The 20,990-nt window shown below is 38.7% G+C and overlaps 1 long non-coding RNA gene and 1 pseudogene across 1 annotated transcript; one reads left to right on the top strand and one right to left on the bottom strand.

Annotated features, from left to right (window-relative positions):
- Window positions 1-1,403: 1,403 nt before the first annotated feature.
- Window positions 1,404-13,845, bottom strand: LOC118302649 (annotated as a pseudogene).
- A 573-nt stretch (window positions 13,846-14,418) lies between these two features.
- On the top strand, window positions 14,419-20,570 carry LOC118302040. Its single transcript, XR_004790447.2, has 3 exons — window positions 14,419-14,567; window positions 14,674-14,806; window positions 17,822-20,570. It is a non-coding gene; the product is annotated as an uncharacterized LOC118302040 (long non-coding RNA).
- Window positions 20,571-20,990: the final 420 nt, after the last annotated feature.

The following is a 20,990-nucleotide window of genomic DNA, read 5'->3' as shown; positions in this document are numbered from 1 at the left end:
AAGAGAATTAGAACTTGTCTTATAATCTACAGGAAACAGACAATGTGTTCACATTTCAAAATGCTTACGCGGAGAGACACTTTCATTGAATGATTTAGTCATACTTTCTTTTTCTGGTGCTTAGTGAGTTTTTCAAACAATGAGACAAACCTTATACACCTGTGCAATACATGTCATTGTTTATAAGTTAGAACTGAACAAAAAATATTTGTAATCTATCATCCAACCAGTGTCATGGGGGTCATGGGGTAGAGGAAACTAATTGAAAGGTACCTCACAAGGTAACCTTCAATTCAGACAACTTCATATTGGTCTGGTTCTAGTTTTTGCCAGTCCTTGAACTTGCTATTTCTCTTCTTTTAGTTGTCTGAAAATTACTTTTGTTAAATAAATGATCATTGTTTTAGTTAGACCGTCGCGTGTCCTTAATCATTTGCTCTGGTCGCAGAGCTGGGCCATAACAAGAAGTAAACATAAAACGTCTTTGCAAAGGTGCAGGCTACTGCCTCTTGATTTGATTCTGTAATGGTGCTTTTACAGTAAAAGCAGTAGGGGGATGCAACTCTCTTTTGTCATAAAACAGGGGGAGTTTGATATTTAATTAATTGCTATGAGTGATTGCAGATGCTAAAGGCTGGTAACTCTTAACGGTGTGTCATTAAAGACGCCATCCAGGGACTGATGACGAATGGTCAAAAGGGTAAGAACACACACCGTGAAGCATGAGCTGCTTTCATTGTCTGACAATAATGTACAAGGCAACAAGATATTACAACACCTGTCACTCTTTCTGATGAGATAGAGTTATTAATAATTTCATTTAAAGTTCCAATACTGATAGATGGAAGTGGTCTTTAATATTTATTTTAACCTATGTGATTGTGGATGAGGAACTTACTACACTAACAAACTAAATGTTGGAGCTAAATAATATATTACGATTAGAGTATTGAGTATTTGCAAATATAATTTGTTCATGTCTCAACTAACCTGGCTATTTGGACTTATAATTTAATATTTAACTGATAATGAATACCGAACACCTGTGTAAATTCCAAGACTTCAGCAATAAGACTCCCAACCTTTCCACCACCTCTTCTGCAAATGTGGTACAAACTAAATGAGGCCATTGCTCTCAGTAAATTTTGCCTAATTTGAACTAGAGGCAGTTTTGCCCGGTACTCATTATACCCCTATGTATACATTTGCCACATTTAAAAGGGCAAAGTATAATCCAATTATAGTTATGGCTGTATTTTTTCTGCAATCTACATAATCTTACAGAAAAGTCACATTAGCTCATACAACAATCAATGGCCTAATTAACGCCATGTCTTGGCCACAAAAAATATATATCCTCACATAACGCACTCAAAATTGAATAATGAAAAAAACAAAATAAATCTTTTAGAAAAGCATTTAATCCATAGAATAATGGGTCAAATTATTGTATAGTCCAATACTAGTAATGCCTCTCTCTTATTTATAGGCAGGAAAGAAACCCTGGAACAGTCGGAAGAGGAACGGCAGTCTTACCGCTTGAGTGAAGACAGAGACAAAGCTGTGTATTTAGTCATATTTTGGCCAAATATGACTGTCAACATATGGATGAAAACCAAAAGATGCGAATTATAATACAGAACTTGTTTGACACATTTCAGTGAACATTTTGAATTGGCAAACTAATTTCACTGCCTTGTCTCCAGTTGAGTCCTTCATGTCTCTTACTGCTGATGACGGGGCTGAAGGTTTTTGCAGTCGGCCATGAAAGCCTCGATCTCCTCCACGGTGCAAGGGACGCCGGTCAGCAGCTCGATGCCATCCGCTGTCACTGCTATGTTCTCTTCAATGCGAACCTGCACACAGCAGTCAGTTAAACATTTTAGGATCTAATTAGGAGCTGTTCAGAGGCAAACTAATTCAATGCAAACAGGTAAAACACACAAGACTGCGCTGAATTAGTCACTGAAAAATGTTCCAGCTTCTCTTTAGGATTCAAACTACCTGATTTCCATGAAAATAGCCTCTTAAAATTACCATGATATTCCAAGACTTACTCTGGATCCTATCCTGCATTGAGCAATGTTACAACTACAAACTCATGTCTAAAGCAGAAGACAACTATTAAATGAAAACCACACTGTGGCCTATATTTTCAAATAGCATGACAATTAATCATGACGAAAGCCTGACTTATTTTGACCACCTGTCTGGTGAATCCAATCCAACAAACAAAACCCGTTAAAGCAGTGGCGGCAGACTGACCCCTCCGAAGCCGCGGAATCGAGCCAGCACTTGGTTGTTGATGAAGCAGCTCTGGGAGGAGTTGGGCAGGGCCTGGTCCAGCAGGTGGTTGATGAAGTAGATGCCGGGCTCCACGGTGAGGACCATCCTCTCCTGCACCAGGCGGCCCATCAGAAGACTTCTTAGTCCAGGCTCATCTATACGCTCCAACCCCTGAACAGCAGAAGAGTTTATAACACTGAGATACTAAGTTAAATTTCACATTAAAGTATTTTGATCGAGTGTCGAATATCTGGAGTCAAATTGAGGAGCACAGGCAGAGCTTTAGGAAACCTTTTGAGTTCATGCATCAATGTTTAGCTTAGACTTTAGGTTCATTGCTTAAAACTCTTCAGATGATGGAAAAACAAGAAGCAAATACTAGTTCATACTGTGATTAGAGATAAATTACGTCAGTCTAACTGAAACTATCCAACAATTGTTTGTCATGTATCTACAGAAGCTGAATGAGCACTTTACATATTCAGCAATGCCCTGTCAAACAATACACAAACTGACACTCTGCTGTTGGACACTCACCAGAGTCACTGGAGCTACTGTGGTTGTGTTGTCAGAGGTGCATTAGTGTATAAAACCTGACACCTGACAGTTCAGACGACGATTCACCTTCCCCCTCTCTCCTGCCCTCATCCTGAACTTATTCCTGCAGCTTGACTTCTTTTTGTCCCTCTCTTCCGCACCAAGGACTTTCTATAATTGATAACATACCTATATTGGAGGCACAGTTGTATTCATTATTAATAGTGTGTATTCTTCTTCTTGTGTCTACTGGACGGTTGTGGGGCATTTTTAAGTATCTTCTGTTCTCACCTCAGGGTAACTCCAATGTCGTGCACATCGAGACCCAGCATGTGCCCCAGGCCATGGGGCATGAAGACAGAGCCTAGGTGCACCTTCATCATGTCCTCCATACTGCCTTTTAGGATGCCAATCTTCACCAGCTCCTCCAGGTAAACCTGGTCAGCCAGGCGATGCATGTCAGTCCACTTCACACCTTCGACACAAACAGCTTTGTTAATGCTGATACTAAACGGTGAAGAGGAAGACTTTGTTTGCAGAATCTGTTCTAGCTTTTTCTTGGTAAGAGCAGAACAAAACTCTAGATGGTGAATAGTGATTTGTTGCCTTGGTGCCACCCTTGAATGAGCCATGACAAAGGAGACCTGAACCTGCTTGTTTAAGTCCATGCCACTGAGCCACAAGCCGCATCAGAGGCATCACATAACACACTTCTCTGTTCGCTGAAGGATTTTGGTCCCCAGTTGGTCCATAACATCTTGGATTGATCTGTGCCAAGCATGGGAGTTCATTCTCCCATGATATCCAAGCTTTCACAAAGGCATTCGACAGGCAATGGTCATCTTATTCTCACTCTTTGGACCAGAGTTTTTGAAAAAGGACTTTGGCAATAGGTAAAGTGAATGATTAACTCAAGGGGATCATATTCAATGGCTAGTAGGGTCAGAGTCTGATGCTCAGGCCTTTGATCATACCCCAAGCTGTCGAATAAACAGTAAAATCAAACCAAATGTACCCACCAATGGGTCAGTACGATCTTGGCTGAGTCATAACTCAGTGTTCTCTGATCAGGCCTCTCTGGGTAGATGGTAGAACACTGGTGAAGTTCATTGGACAGAGGCAGCAAGCAGTGCTCTCAGACAGTCTAAGAAACCTTTGGCCTGCTCCTCAGTAAGAAAACTCTGATGTTAAGACATCCTCCAGTCACATCGTGATTGTCTTTGACATGTTGTTGCAAGGCATATGTGGCGCAACAAGGACTACAAGTTGTACCGAATGGCAAAACCTGCCAATCATAGACATCCATTGGTTCTTTGTGTCTCATAGTCCGTCATAAGAAACAAAGTAGTGGCCTTTCATCAGTCAGCAACCTGATCTGGTGGAATATGGGTTTGAGAGCACCAGAAATGGCAACAGGATACTGACGAAAGCACAGCATAACACGTGAAGGAAGGAGGTAATCATTAAGGCTTTGCTCTTGGTAGTGAAATGAGCAATTGGACAACAAACAGTGCTTGCCATTGTGTTATACAAGATGATGAGGTATATACTTTGATTCATTGGTGTGTGCGGTGTGAATTTTTTCCACAAATCTGGCCTCTTGCAAATTGTTCATCTAATGATCATAAATGGCTGCTTGCACTGGGGACAGATTCCTTTGGAGCTTGAAGTTTAAGGGAACTCAATTTATGTAGAGGTGAGGTTGCACAAAAAACATATCCATTTTCTTCCAGTCTCAAGACAGGCAGACCCAAGCAGGCTCATGTAACACAACATACCAGATGAGGGTGATCAGAACCAATGCGTAAGGGTTTCTGCAATGCTTTATTTAAAATGTAGGTTCATGTGAGGAGTGATGGAGAGATTTCTGGTAATCTTCTAAATATCTGGATTGAGGGTGATGTTCTATCCATATAATGGATCTATTCTGGGTCCAACAACGATCTGAACGCCAAAATCTTATGATGAATTATTTTATTACAGTAATCTGGGTTCAGGGACAAAAAACTCAATGGTGAATCTGTTAAGAAAGATGACCAAGAACTAATCTAAACTCAAATGTTGTCAAAATCTACTACCAAAGAAAAAAACATAACCATTAGTTGAACATCAATGTAATTAACTAGAATAGATTGACTTTTCCTCACTTTACTTTTTGTAGGTCAGTAATGAGTTAAACTGAAAATAAGATGATGACCTGGTTTGATGGCCGCCATGACAGTCTTGCAGGATTTGAGGACGGCCTCGTAGACGGCCCTCTGGTCTGGAGTGAACTTTCCGTTGGCTGGGAAGAAGCAGGTGATGTTTGACGTGTAGCAGTAGTACTCTCCACCCATGTCAAACAGACTGCAGTGGACAAATTATCAGAGTGGATCCAATCGAATGTATTTCCAAAATGGTTTGAGTCTGTGTCTAAAAATCTTTGGGGTTGTTTACAGTGAAACAAATGTGCACAGATAGCAACAACTCTTAACGATCACAACTAAAGCAGAAAACTAAAAATACCATTTAAAGACAATTCAATTGGTCTGTCAATGACACAACAGCTCCCCCTTTAGGAGAATCTTTGGAGATTATGAGTCTGTTACAAGCCAATGCCATGAGGTGCTTGCATCTAAAGACTGCTGAAAGTTATAAAAACAAAAAAACTGAAAGCTACTCACCACATCTCTCCATCATTAATTGAATTGTCATTGGCAGCCTGGGGTTGAACACACAATTATTGAATTAGGAAGACATACACATAAACAAACATGTGAATAACATCTACAATACAAGGTGGTCATTGCTTCGAATGTAACTTTTGGAAAGCTACTTTTGAAACAATTTTAATTAAATACTGTATTTCAGGACAGCATCCTCCTTCGTTTCCAAGCTCTTAATTTGCACAGGGAAATATCTTGCATGCTCAACCACTAATCCCAGTCATGTGCTCATTATACGTGGCCTTTAATACAAAAGGTCAGAGCATTATTAGCAACGTCTCAAAATTCTTCATCCATAATGATGCTGCTCCCTGGCAGTAACCCTACAAAAGAGAGAAAGGTAATGTGCTGTTTAGCAAACATGATTTGTTTTGGTTGGGAAGGTTACCCAGAGCCACTTCCTTGACATCCAAAACTGTGCTTTGTGTTCAAATCGCTGAGGCTACTGGAGACCCACAGAGGCTTGAAGTATATGATACTGGCAACTTCTAACCTTAAATCCATATTTTATTCTATTGGTGACAACATCCTTCTTACAACGGTAGTGCAAATAAATCAATTAATCAATACATTAATTTGGGTAAGAAACTAAGTCGTACATAGAGTTGGGTAATAATTATTGGAAAAAAGCATACGTTGCACAGATACAGGTGTACGAAGTGTGGCGCATCCCTCCTTTCGTGTAGCAGTAGTGCTGGAACAGGCTGGAAAAAAGGATACAAATTAAAATTCTTAGCACAAGGGAAGACAATAGACAATAGCAATAGGCCTTTCACTGCCCTCTTCCTAATGTCATGCTTTTTAAAGAAATTCAGTCAGAACATCGAATACTTCAAAATGTCCCTGTTCAATCACTGTGACACACTGTTCAACATGACGAAAAAACTAAATTATTAACCCAAGTGGATTGCTGATTTGCCTGCAATAATCTGTTTAATATTTCATTCCAGACTTCATAAACTTCTTTAATATGCCTACAGCATATAGTGAAGCCCCATGGACATCTGGAAGATTTAGCAGAACTGTGAAGCATGTGACTAAAATACAGCAAAAGTACTTACTCCACTGTACCTATAAAAACAATCATTCAGCTATTGGAGTGTGGGACTTTTCTGTTTGTTCCATGTGAGTCGGCAGGGTGTAATCCAAACTGCTAGTTCATCATCTGCTGCTCATTTCAAATGTCATATTTTAGAGTTTCACTCATCCAGTAATGATACTTTATACAAAAAACATGATACAAAATAGTGACTTGTGGCTACAGTAACTGTCATCATGACATCTATTCAAACCGAAGTAATAAGAGCAGAGTTTGTCTCCATATGCCACTCAGTTCATTATCATGAGACTCTTTGAAAGTAAAGTCAAAATAAAGAAGGCTGCCTAACATATTGTGACTGTTACCACGGATATACTCTATATATAAAAAAGTAGGCAATCATTCAAAACTGAGCTGACACACATCCATTGACAAATGTGCACTTACCTCTCCATTTCATATTCTTTCTTTCTCGGTTTAACGTGCTTCATGACCTACATTCATGGTAATAAAGTTAAATCCTGTGCACAAGAAAAAGAATGCTTTAATGTTACAGCTCATTGGTCAAAGGCTATCTGTGTTAACCGCTGGCCTCCAAGCTATGGACGAAGTAAGAATCTGTAGCATTTAAACAGTTAACAGCCTTAAAGGATCCTGAGGCTGGGTTTTTAATTTCAAGCTCTGGATTTTTGATTTCTTTATATTCCTTTTTTTTATCGTTTGAAAATAAATTTGAGCAATGTGAGCACCCTGTATAACAGAGAAGGACCTCACCATTTTGTGGGCTTCACTGGAAACTCTGTTGGTGTAGCGCAGGACCTCCAGCTCCATATCAGTCTTAATCAGACGGCTGCAGACAGAGACGGAAACAAGAATTCAGAATTCGTACAACACACAATGGCCCAGGTCCTGACCCTAACCAAACACAATTAGCTAAATTTAATCCAAATTGGATTAAAACTGCCAGAGTTATCACTGTGACAGACATAGACAGACGGACAATGCACAATACACAGACTTGCTACTCCGGGTGTATTGGGTTTAAAATATGACAGTCTTTGATTTAAATCCAAGCTCTAAAATCAAATTACAACTTTAGTTTTTTGCGGGCTGATTCATTTATTTTTTCAGTTTTATTTATCGTTTATCCTTTATTTAACAAGGAAGGTCCCACTGAGATTCAATAACTTCCTGGGCCAGGCCTTGTCAAGATGGGCAGCAATGCAATAAGCATGTTACATATAAAAAAATAAGCAGTAATAGATAAAACAAAAACAAAAACACGAACAGCAAACAGACTTGAGCATAGAACAGGCACATGCATTCAGAATATCAATGGCAAAGACAAATTATGGAGAATAAAAAGCAAATGTTGAAAGCAATGACATTGCTCTATGAAAACTGAATTTAAAAGATTCGATTCCAGGTTTAACTGGGTTAGAAAAGCAGTAGCTACATCATGAATGACTAGAAAGACACACTGGAGAGCATTAAGGATATCTAAAATAATAAAACACAGGAAATAACACACAGCAGTTGTAACCAATAGTAACACAAATTATATATATTTTTTAATTGCCCACTTGAAAAAGAGCCATGCAAGCTGTGGACAGAAGCGGGCAAAGGGGTTCAATCAAGTCTCTCTCCCCAGGAGGTGTGACTGAAAAAAGATTCCTCCTCATTTCAGAAAATGTCAATTCATCTGGAGGGTGCAAACAGTAATGCCAAGGACAACCAGGCAAGCACGGAGTCCATTACAACTGTGTAGATCGGCTTCTGGCTCTAAGTGGAGAAAAAAAACAACTCGAAGAAAAGCCCCCGTTTCTGATTACAGACACACAATTACCTGACCGGGCAGCTGTGAGGGCCGAGGTCTGTGTATTAAAACTGAATCTGAGGGGAAAATGTGACTTGGTCAATGATATTATAAAACAAAACTTAATTACTTACCATTCCACAATGACTGGGTGTAAGAGAGTGTTGTTTACTTGGAACCTGATTAAAAAAGTAACAAGAAATAGCAGCATTATAAATATATAATGCGATCTGATCCAAATGGTTATATTTCCTTTGAGAATAACTATAGAGACTTTTCAAAGCAGTTAAGGTCAAAATGCAGAGAAGATGGTGTAATATAAAAAGAACAAAGACTAGTTTGAAGGACAACAGTTTCATTATTGGATAACTCACAAACAAAGGCAAGACTCTCTGCTTAATTAAATTAAAGCACCCCCCCCCCCCCCCCCCCCCCAAATAGTACACTGATTGATGAAAAATAAACATACCCACTAATTCCTTCAAAGGAGGCTTCACGGCAGATGCTCCCACTATCTGTATTCTGTCCTCGCTGCGTGGAAAGAAAAACAAACTAATAGGGCATCACCACCAATTGCATTCAAATGTAGAAACAGTACATTAAGCTGGTTAATATTCAAGCTGATGATCTATTCTGTTTTTCTTACATAAGTGTACATAACTTCTCACACTGCATCTTTGGCAGCTGATCCATACTTAGTTTGTTAATCGAAACTGTCAATAGCAGATATATTTTGTCACTATCTGTCAGTTTATACACAAACAAACTGAAAGGATTCCATGTTTACATTTTTGATATATATTATAATTGAGATGAATTGGGGTGAGGTACATCTGACTGAAGCTTTTACAGGCCTCCATCCCTAAAGCTGACTCTGTAAAATACTCACACACCACACCACAATATTTGCTCTGGTGATCAGTTTTCTGTTATTCTGTAAATGTATACATAACCAGATGTAATCAGGTAGGAATGAATGTTGCATACCAGAGTTAAGAGCACTGCTGGTCTCAGGTTGGACAGGGCATCAACAATCTGAAGCAGGAAGGGAATGATTAGAAGACTGAGACACACAATAGAGCAGCAGGACATCATCCCTCGTCTAGTCTCAGGCTGCAGAATAAAGGTCACTGGCAGGCTACATGGCCTCTCATACTGTGACACACTGAATGACAAACCTCAAACGACATTTGTACTCCTCTGCCCTCAGTCTGAATGTCAGATTCCTGACTCGTCTCAAAGACACGGTGGTGATACTGGAGCAATTCCCTTTTTTTAGTATATTACTTAACTATTTAATTAAAGCTGTTTAACCTAAAACCTTCAAAACAAAGAGGAACAAAGAAAAACCTTAACATATACACTGTGCTTAATTTCTTAATTTTCTAGACACAATATAATAAAAATAAGAGTAATGATTGAAATGATTAGATAGATTTTGAGATTGCTTTTAGAAATGAATAGTGCTCTATAAATGAAATTAATTATTATTATTATTTTTAGATGTCATGAATTTTTGGTTTTAAATGCAGTTACTACAGCACTATTTCCACAGTTAATATTTCATGTAAATTCTTTAAATGTATTATTCTTATTCTCTATATTTTTTGCAATTCATATATTTTACATTTATTTGTGTAGATATTGTATATATTTTTAAATTATGCTGTGTAAGAAGGGGCTGCTGGTACACCGGAATTTCCCAGCTTGGGATAAATAAAGTAACTATCTATCTATCTATCTATCTATCAGTTGTGTGCTTAGCTGTATCAATAAATTCAAAACAGAGAAAAAGACATTGCCTCAACAACTGTCTTCATTCTTCACTGAAAATACGACTTCAAAAACGTTTTAAATATATCTTGTGCAGTGTAATGTAGTTCTTGAAATATAGTAAAGGGAATCAATGGCACCAGTTATAGTCATAAGTTTAAGGTCAAGTGCGACTCGCAGTGCATACTTTTTCCCAAAAATAGTGTCACTGAAACATAAATATAGATTAAAAACAGGTAAACTCCTGCCAGGTATTTTATTTTATTTTTTCTCCACAAACTGCTGCATTCAACAAGTTAACTGTTTAAGGACAAGCAGGGCTGTGCTGAGAAAAGTGTGTACAACAATATCTTCAATATTTCAAATATTTTTGACCTGCTGCTGATAAAGAAATACTCTTCTCTTTCAGTTCCTCGCATAGGCAGCATTAAAAACGGAAAGCTCAACACCAGTCACTGGTCTCTCTGTCCAACTATACGGTCAGAAGCAGATGATTTCTAATATTTTACTAGTGTTAAAATGCCTCATGGAAGAACTGAATAGGTTGGACTGCATCTCAGCCTGTGACTAATTAGTAAATGTAACACCTCAGGCAGGTGGGGAAATGTCAACACAGGGTCACAGTGCAAATATAGAAATCTAATGTGATTTAATATGCTAGCGTCTGGGTGATTTGTTGGCCAGTGAAAGCTGTTGTATTATAGTCTGAATATATTATTTGAATTTGTCAACATGCACGCCTCCAAAATAGCTCGGGAGCTATCAACCCTCCAATATTTCGCCGCTTGGAATCTGCTGTCAACACTTTCTATACACGAGTGTTTTCCCCAAACTCTCAAAATATGCAATTAGACAGTCTGAGCAGGAGGTGGGCTTTTTTTAGACCAGGTTATTAAAGAGAAGATATTGAGCTGCTGGTAACAATGAATAAATAAATAAAATTCAAGATGAAAGTCCCCAGTGAATTTTTTCAGAGCTGTGCAAACTGATGAACTGTTCCAACAAATTAATCATCAGTATGATGGTCCACAAGTTTTTTTTGTGAATGCAGCTACACACACATTCATTGATGTCGTGATCCAGCCCACAGAGCTTTTTCAATCCTCTTACACAAATTTGTGCACAAGTCGCAATTCTTTGATCGAATGCAAACTCTGCCTTCGTAGAGTTTCTTAAAATGTGCATGTTCATTTGTATTTTAATCCCTTTGAGTGACAGGTTTAGTTGAGCAGATATAAATGACGCAGGTCCAGACTGTGTACCAAAGTGTATTTGGTGCCACTGGTCATTTCTTGGAGGTTCAAATGAGATAAATGACGACCTTTCACCTTTATAACAGTCTACGGAGACACTAATGTCATGTCCTGTAACTTCATAGCTAGGTGACTTAACATCAAGGTACAGTTACTGAACAGCAAAAAGGTCACACTCACTCTCTCTCTCTCTGATACACACACACACACTCGCACAAAACGAGAGTGAGAGACTTACATCACAGGTGTATTGCACCTCGTCAACAGCGTACTTCTCCTTGAAGTGCTCTTTCTTAAAGATCCTGTCAACAGATTCAAAACACACAAGAGGCAAAGAAGAGTTAAATAAACATAATAAAGACAAAAACAGATGGATTATGTTACAGATTGGAGATACAAATGGCAGAATTGATGTATTCTTGAGAAAGACCCGAGGGAGAAAGCAAAGCTAATGACGAACTCGGAACATGGAAGTGCTTATCAAGTGAAAGAGTTTTTTTTTAACACATCAGATGACAAGAATGTCCACTGGTTTAACTGCTGCAATTACACACAAACACTCGGCAGTCTGGAAAACGTACACTCCATTTATTTTAATCGATAGCCACAAATGACTCGAGCAGCAATCGCCTTGTTGCCAAATGTGTGAACTGTTCTTGTTAATTGCCAATTTAATGTGCCTTTCCAAAACAAGCACCCAAAAAATTTGATCTAGAAATATCACTTATTTGAGTGATTTACTGTTCGCAGTGTGTGAACATTTAAAATAGACTATTCAAATACAAACACAATCTAACCATGCAGCACATGACTCTGTCAACCCTTTCTTTAAGTTGGAGCTCACAGCTCTGGGCCAGATGCTGATGACTGTTGGCTATGTTCACAGCTCTTTGAGGATTAGTGTGACTCACTCTCCCATCCAAGTGGCATAGCTTTCAGGCAGTTTGGGAACAAAAAGGATGGATTTCCCAGAGTCCACATCAATGGCTCCGTAACAGTCAGCCTCAGTTACTCCAAAAGCCCAGTGGAAGAAAGACTCCTACAGAAGAGAAGCAATCAGCAAAGACATTAGCGAAGGAAATGATAATAGTCAGCTAGAAGAAATAAGGGCGTCAGCATATTCTGGTCAGATTAATACGAGTGGAATGCCTAAAATGTTGTCTCCAAAAATTGGATTTACTGATATGAATACAGAACTCAGCAACACAGCTTTTGTTTTGTCTTTTGACTTTTGTTAAATCCAGTCACAAGCTTGGGAACATTTTTTTTGAAAAAAAACAGAGTGAGGACATTCGATATTTCCATTAACATCTGCTGTCACAATATTTTTTATTAATTTTTGATTCTAATAACATCATCATCATCAAAAAGTTGCGATTCAAGACGTGTGTGTATTTCATGACCACTCGTTGCAAACATGATGACAGAGAAACGTGTCTGTCCGTTTCAGTCCCACTGCCACCTGCTTTACATGGATGTGTATATATGAACATCCCCATACATTTCTTTTTCCACATCATACCTTTTATCCATGTTTACCTTTTTGGTTATCGTCTCACTGAATTATTTTGTCCTGCTTTGTGTGTAACAAAATGAATATTCATCCTTAAAATACCTGCTTCATGCCCACAGCTGTGGAGTAAATCAAATGGAGAAGAAAGGGTTCTTTTCCAGAGGGAAACTAGAGTGTAGTGGAAAGCAACAGACTGTCACCAGCTTCTCAAGGCAGAAAACTGTCAGTACGGTGATAAAGAATATTTCGATAGACACTTTCCTGAATACATTTTTGAACAGGTTTTCATTTTAATCATTGTGAAGAATATTTCAATTTAGAAGTGATGCCACGTTAAATGGGTTTATATTACTGATGCAGTATGTCATTTAGTTTTAGGAACTGATCATTTGCATGACATGTTTGTGATTTATAGTGGAACTAGACAGGGTATCATTAGACCTATTTATTACTTTTAATTAAATGAATAAAGCATAATAAATTATGTCTCATGATTCTTAGAAAAGTTTTGATAAGGCAGGAATAGGTGTGATTTTAAATATTCATAGCTATTTAGTATGTACAGCCAGTAAATACACACGTTATTGACAAAAGACAACCTACCTGTCTGAAAATGAGGTCTGTGTCCGTGCAGCACCTCTGCTTCTGCTCTCCTCCCTGCAGCACCACCACTGCCTTTGGCACCACTCCATCTTTAGCTTTGAGCCCTTTGCACAGTCTTTGACGGTTCTCTGCAAAAAGGGCAGCAGACACCCTCAGGGTGTCATTACCCAGCCAGAAGACAGGTCTGAAAGGACAGGGAGATACGGAATTGGGTGCCAGTGACTGGAGAGACTGGGCTTTGGGTCAGGATTAGGAATGTCGAGTGATATGGTGAACAAGATTAATACAACAAAATCTGACCCACACTGTCCCACTATCATTCAACTATTTTTGCAATAGCCAAAAACAGTTACTACAGTTTAGAAAAAAAGATCTGACTTTTTGATGTCTGTTTTACCTTATAGTAATACATTTATGCCATAGTAATAAATCATTTCTGAGAATGTCAGTTCTGAAGTAGACTAAAATAACTATAATCACTGCAATCTCACACAGAGAAAAAGTCATTTAGATAGTTCAAATAACGGTACTATATTAGTTTAAAGCTATCTCGTGACAAGGTCACAGCTAACTTTAGCTGAATGGAAAACTAACAAAACTAGAATTTTCAGTGTTGATGAACTGACATCTTGGTAATTCAGTTAATCCACATTACAAAATAAAGAAGTAGCTAAATACAGCAATGATAGGGAAAAATACATATCTTGGTTTGATGCGGTTATCTTCAAATAAAATGTTCAAATGTGTTGGATCTAAATTACTTTACTGAATTGATTTCAACAAAAATATGATGAGTATATGTTGGTTCAAAGCAGTTACAATGTCAACTGTTTATCTCGGAGAGGCGATGCACAATGGACACAAATATCCTATTGTCATTTTTTCATTTTATTCTATTTATTTGTTGTAAATATAGATGTATAGCTTTAAATACAGTGTCTTACAGATCTTATGTCCTTGTGTTATAGATACATTCGTGTGATCTCTGTTATTGCTGCCTACCTACCTACCCAGTTTTGGAAAGAAACAGCCAAAGGCACATGTATGTTCAACGCCAATAATATTTCGGGTAAAAAAAGGAAATGCATGATTTTAGATCTTCTCTATGCATTAGGTGGAAAATGTGCACCCTTCTTTCTCCACTGCAGTCACTACTGTGAAGAAGACCATTGTGTTTCTGGATCTATCTGGAGGAATCCTCAGGGTTTGGTCAGTAGATTGGAGCCTGAGGACGAGGGTGAACCCCAGCCCACCGGCCTTCAGACTGAGATCAACAGGCTTGTGAGTGAAAGGTCTTGGTTGTAAAATCTTGGTCTCTGGCCGTTCTTTTAGTGATAAGGTAATGAACATAACACATCTCAGTAACTCTGCACTGTACAAAGGTTAATCCGTAACCTCGCAGTATTCCATGGCTCATGTGTTACTGGAAAGAACACATTTCACAACGTCACATTGCCTTGACTGTATGTACTGTAGATATTAGTCTTTGAATAAATCTTCTGTTATTCTCATACCAGTTAAAAGAAATAGAAACTTAAGAGTTAAATGTGTGAGCAGTTAATCGTTGCACAGAGAGCAGCTGTGAGAGGAATATGTCCAGTTTTAAGTTTAATAAGGTTACATTGCACTTCATCCCTGAGAGAGAACTTGAAGATGTCGTGCTGTCAGTCACACAGTCAAGTACAGCTTCTTTATTATTAGACACGCTGACGAACTTAGAGAAGTAACATGTAAACACTGCGCTCGTCTGACAGAGAAAAGCTAAAACCACTCTATAAATCTATGAATTATCTTTTTTAAACATAATTACATTATTTATTTGAGTCAGCTCACTGTTGAAGCAGCAGTCATGTTGGTTCCGGGTCCAGGGTGTCACGTGTGCACAGGATAACCTGACTTTTGTTATGCTCTGGAACCAATCAGCTGACTGTGCTGCGTTTGAGGTTTTAGGAAATCTTAGCTTCACCCGCGGAGTTGCATTGTGAGCGGAGGTGTGAGGCATTTGTGGGGATGTTTTTCAAAATTCGGCTGTCGTTTACAAAATGCTGCTCTCAAACACAAGAATAATCAGAGGCTACGAAGACGACAGAAGATCGAAACAATACAGGCCAACTGGGTTGTAATAAATATAAGTTATATAAAGTTGTACTCAAAATATTCAAAATATCCCTCTCCCTTAAATGTCACACGATTAAGTACTGTAGTCACCTGTACCAGAGGGGACACTGGTGGACGTTACGTCCTTACATCAATGCATCGTTTTCTAGAGGAAGCTGCATGTTTGTACAAACTATTTAAATCCTCACTCCTCTCTACTGTGGAACAACCGATACATTCTCAGAAAAAGCATAAAATAAATACATTATATTTTTTCATAAAGAGTGTACACATATAATTATCTGCTCCATCCAGCTTTCAACCCTGTTTTCCCCCATTTTAATTAAAGAGGAATAGCACAGTTAAGACATCTGACCTTGTTGAGTCACATTGAGATTCTGTTTTCATTTTGTGCTGAGGAAGTGAAATGATACAATTACCCACTGACATGAATATAAATGAGCCCACACTAAGAGAATTAGAACTTGTCCTATAATCTACAGGGGACAGGCGATGTGTTCATACTTGAGCATGCATATGTAGGGAGATACCAAATTTTATTTATTCAACATTTTATTTAATTTTTCTGCCTAAACCTAAATAATCATACTTTCTCAAACAATCGGACTAACTTTATAAACCAGTGCCCCACATTTCATTATTAATATGGACCTTCAATTCAGACAACTTCAAGTCAACACTCAGTTCTGTACATTTCCATTCTGACCAGTAGGGAAGACCGAGAATGTCAATTAGCAAGACTCACTTTTCATTTTCTGAAAACGAAAAGTGAGATGCGAGACCTTCATAGGTCTTTGCAAAGATACAGGCTACTGCTTCTTGATTTGATTCTGCAACGGTGCTTTTACAGTAAGAGCAGTAGGGGGAGATGCAACTCTCTTTTGACACAATACAGGGGAAGTATGATATTTAATTAATTATTATGAGTGAATGCAGACGCACAAGGCTGGTAACTCTTAACAGTGTGTCATAAAAGACACCGTCCAGGGACTGATGGCAGACTGTCAAAAGGGTTAGCACACATACCGTGAAGCATGAGCTGCTTTCATTGTCTGATGATAGTGTACAAGGCAACAAGATATTACAACACCTGTCACTCTTTCTGCTGAGATAATGTTTTTATTAAATTCATTGACAGTTCCAGTCCTGATAGATGGAAGTTGTCTTTAATATTTATTTCAAGCCTGATGGTGGATAGGTGACCTTCTATACTAACAAACATGAAGTTGGAGCTTAATAATCTATTACAATTACATCCATCCATTATGTAGGCGCCAATCCCCAGCCAACATTGGGCAAGAGGCAGGGTTTGCCAGCATATCGCAGGGCCAACATGCAGAGACAAACAACCATTCACTCTCACATTCACATATCTCCAGTCCAACTAACCCCAATCCAGGCCATTGCTTTCAGTAAGTTGTGCCTAATTTGCCTCCCATTTTGCCATATTTAAAGGGGCAAAGTTTAATCAAATTATAGTCCTTGATTGTTGTTTTGCTAAATACAATACTCTTACTGAAAAGTCACATTAGTTTAATCATTGGCCTAATTCACATCCTTTCCTGAACACCAAAACAACATATACAGTATCCTCACGTAACACACTCATAATTCCGTTGCCTCCCCTCAGTGGCCGCCTGGCAGAGAGGGAGTGTTTCTGCTGGTAGCACAAAGGGAGACTCTGGGACACCAGGCGTCAAGCCACCACTGTCACTGTAGACTGAGTGCCAATTCCCCCGCATCCCAAGTTTTTATCTCGCATGCCAGCTGTAAGTTGTGCTGATACAGTTGAACTGCCCGGCTTTGAACTCAAATTTTTACTCCTTGCGGCCCATGGATATTTGCAAAGGAAGGAGAGTCTTCAAAGACCCAACGACTTTGTCGTGGCTGGGAAAACACACTTGCATGAAATTGAAAAGGGGTGGTTTAGCAGAGAAATTTTTTTTAGTATTGATGACTTGTGATGAGAGAGTTGCTATTTTATCAGTACCAGGCTTTCTATCGTGTCTTATTTGCAAGGAAACAGTTTCTCCAGATCCTGTCTGTTCTTATAAAAATAATAAGAAAAAGAAGTAAAGCATTTAAAAGCATTTAATCAATAGAATAATGGGGCAAATTACTGTATATTCTTATGAATATAAAGACAAAATACTAGTAATGCTTCTCTCTTATTCACAGGAAGGAGAGTCACCCTGGAACAGTAGAAGGGGGAACAGCAGTTGTATCACTCGACTGAAGACAAAAGCTATGTATTTAGCCATATTTTGGCAAAATGTGACTGTCAGCATATGGATGTAAAGTAAGATGTGAATTATAATGCAAAAGTGGTTTGACAAGTTTCACAGAATTTGGAATTTGTTGATCAATTTCAATTCCTGGTCTCTATCCGAGTCCATAAGCTCCTGTTACCAGACACACATTTTCATGCACAAGCCCAGAAATAATTTAGCCAAAATAATATGGTGACCTTTTCTTCCAACCGTTTTGATTCGGCATGAACTGTGGTCCTGGGAACGGTAAATTTAAATCATGTATGGGGAACCTCTGCAATTTGAAATGACTCATAAATACAAAAATCAAAAAAAGACCAATCTCAGCTGAAGACATGCAGCCAAAGGGAGGAGCTGTGAGAACTGGAAAGTGTAAACTTTCTCGGCATGCATGGAAACTACCAGAGGTAAGGAGCAAACATCTGACACATCATCAAAGAGAAGCAGTTCCAGCCGTCGCATTAGAGAGGTTAGTGTGATGTATGTGCTCAATAATTTAGTACGGCTTTGGAGGATGTTATAAAACTGAAAAGGCCCCCGACAGGAAAAAATCTTCCCAACCATGCTTCGAATTTTACAACCACAGAGTCAAAATGAGTATACAATATTCCGAACCAAACCTTCACGGTAGAAATGTTACGTTTATTTCTTCTACCTTTCATGTAGATATTTTGCACAACGGAATGGGGAGACCTTTAGCTTCCGGACTATGTATAATTTGGCCGTGTTGTGTGTAGATGGAGTCCAGTACAGACTAAAACACATCTCAAGTAGTGCTACCAAGGCCAAAGTGGCGTAGGAGTGGGGCGGTGGGTTCTAAAAGTTAATCCGAGCTGACCAGACCCTCAGTCCAATTGAGCCGTGAGAGTTTAGTACTCCGAAGCTAGACAAGACGATGTTTACTTTCCTCCAGAAAGAAAGAAAATGCTTTTTATCCAGATTATTTTTACTCTCTTACTTCAGACGACCAGAAAAGGGTTGAACTGAAACAGAGAGAAAACTGCCTGCAGGAAGGTGGACAAAATGTATAAACTCCTACTGTAAGGCACCAAACTTCAATTTGCAGTCAACCTTTATTATTCAAATATATTTCACTCACAGCAGTTACGTATATCACCATTTTTATTTCAATATAATTCCAATATTTTCCACATTTAAGCAGGCACATCATAACACAAACCACATGGAGCAACTCTTCTGTTAATAGCTTTATTATTTTTGCAGAGGGAATTTTAGGTTATTTAAACTACATTTAAAGAGTTTGAAGTGAGAATAACAGTCACTGAACACTACATAACTGAATTAGACTTATTGAACTAAGCAGTGGTACCTGGAGAATGGGTGGGGACGGTTCTCTATGTCTCTTTCTTACCCAAGACCGTGCCTCTCCTCCGTATAATCAATCTGCCTTGAACAAGTTTCATTTATTCATTTATAAATTTAGCCATACCCCATACTTTTGTTTTGTGCAGGACCATCAGATACCTGGAAAAAATAAGCGGCAACTCCTCTACCAATCTGCTGGCAAACAGCATAAGGCTTTACGTATAGCGGAGAGGTCAGGTGTGCAGGCAAGCATGAAAATGAATGTGAATGAGGGGAGTGCTGAAAACAAAAAAAAGACAAAACGAAAAGCCTACTTGAAGTTTCAAATAGCTGGTGGGCAAATCTCTACCACTCTGCAACATAAAATAAAATATAATTGTGTAATCAAATTAAACTGTAGCTCTATCAGATATTTGATTATTCAATTTTTTTTCTTCAGCCCATAGGAGATTAAGTAAAGATTTGTATTGCATGAGACACAGGGCACACTTCGAACTTTGTGTTTATGATCACAGCAGAACGTGGCTAATTATCAAGATTCATTAATCTGATAAGCCTTTGTTCATAGCAGCACTAACAGTTTCATTGTTCCCTGATTTCACAGTAAGAATCGAGCCTCGCACAGGAAACACAAGAGCCCTGCTGATTTGAATATTGTTCTATTTAATGCATAGACATCCACCTGCATGGAAACAGTCCTTTCTACCTGAACGACCGCACAAAGGGCTGAGTTAACAGAAGAAAAGGAAATCGTAGATAAGGCTGTACCTCACTGGGGGGTCTGTCTTAGGTAGTATTACGCTGATTAGTAGCCCCTGAAGCAGATGAGCAGGAGGCTAATTACGGCAACACCCTCCACTCCACTTAAAAATCTTCAGATATTGTGCATTTTCTTTGCTTCCTCATTTACCTAACAACTGTTTTGCTGTCACCAGTTGTGTTCTATATATCCCACTGTGGACCACACGGATGTCTTGAAAACTTTTATTTTTTTGTCTCACTGGTCTGGTTTCACTGTGTCATCATTATCATTGTTATACTAAAGGAATCTATGTGTGGACAATTTGGATTTTGTCTGAGCATACATGGTCAGAAAATTAGTTTTAGGCAGCCTCTGGTGGTAATAGTATTATTTATGTGAGCAAAGAAAGAAGTTAGGTAGCGTATTGTAAATTGCGGTTAAGTGGATGGATGGTACGTCCAAAGACATGACGCTCACATAGGAGACAGCTGTGCCTTTCTGTGTGAAGCCAATAGGTATTTAACCCTAACCCTGCTGTTTTCTTAAACCTAACCAAGTAGCTTTTTGTGCCTGAACCCCAAAAAAAGCCCCAGTATGTAATCTTTGTAATTTTCTGAAGGCATCTGGTGGTAAAATTGCAAACTGCAACCAACTGAGCGACCGCCAGGGGACACTATAGTGGCGCATCGCTGATTCCATTTCCGGTTTCCGGCAGCGCTGAAAATCAACGTGAATGTGATGTATTGTGGACCGTTTTGTGCAACAACCGCATTCAACACGACGCAGCAAACATGACGATTTACACGGAGGTCGGGTCCACCTAATGTAACAATATTTAACTCATTCAAAGTTGACGAAAAAACACTGGTTCTTTGTTGCAGGTGATTATACATATGAACACACAGTTATGGACAGTATATTCAATTTCTGTGAATAAGTTCTTCTAAATATTACACACTGTAGCTTTAACTGCGGATGTAATATTTCCACCATGACGTTAATGGTCTGC

Source organism: Scophthalmus maximus, chromosome 4 (assembly GCF_022379125.1).
Source record: "Scophthalmus maximus strain ysfricsl-2021 chromosome 4, ASM2237912v1, whole genome shotgun sequence".
Taxonomy (NCBI): Eukaryota; Metazoa; Chordata; class Actinopteri; order Pleuronectiformes; family Scophthalmidae; genus Scophthalmus; species Scophthalmus maximus.
The sequence above is the reverse complement of the archived record's forward strand: the minus strand, read 5'-3'. Positions and strand labels throughout refer to the sequence as shown.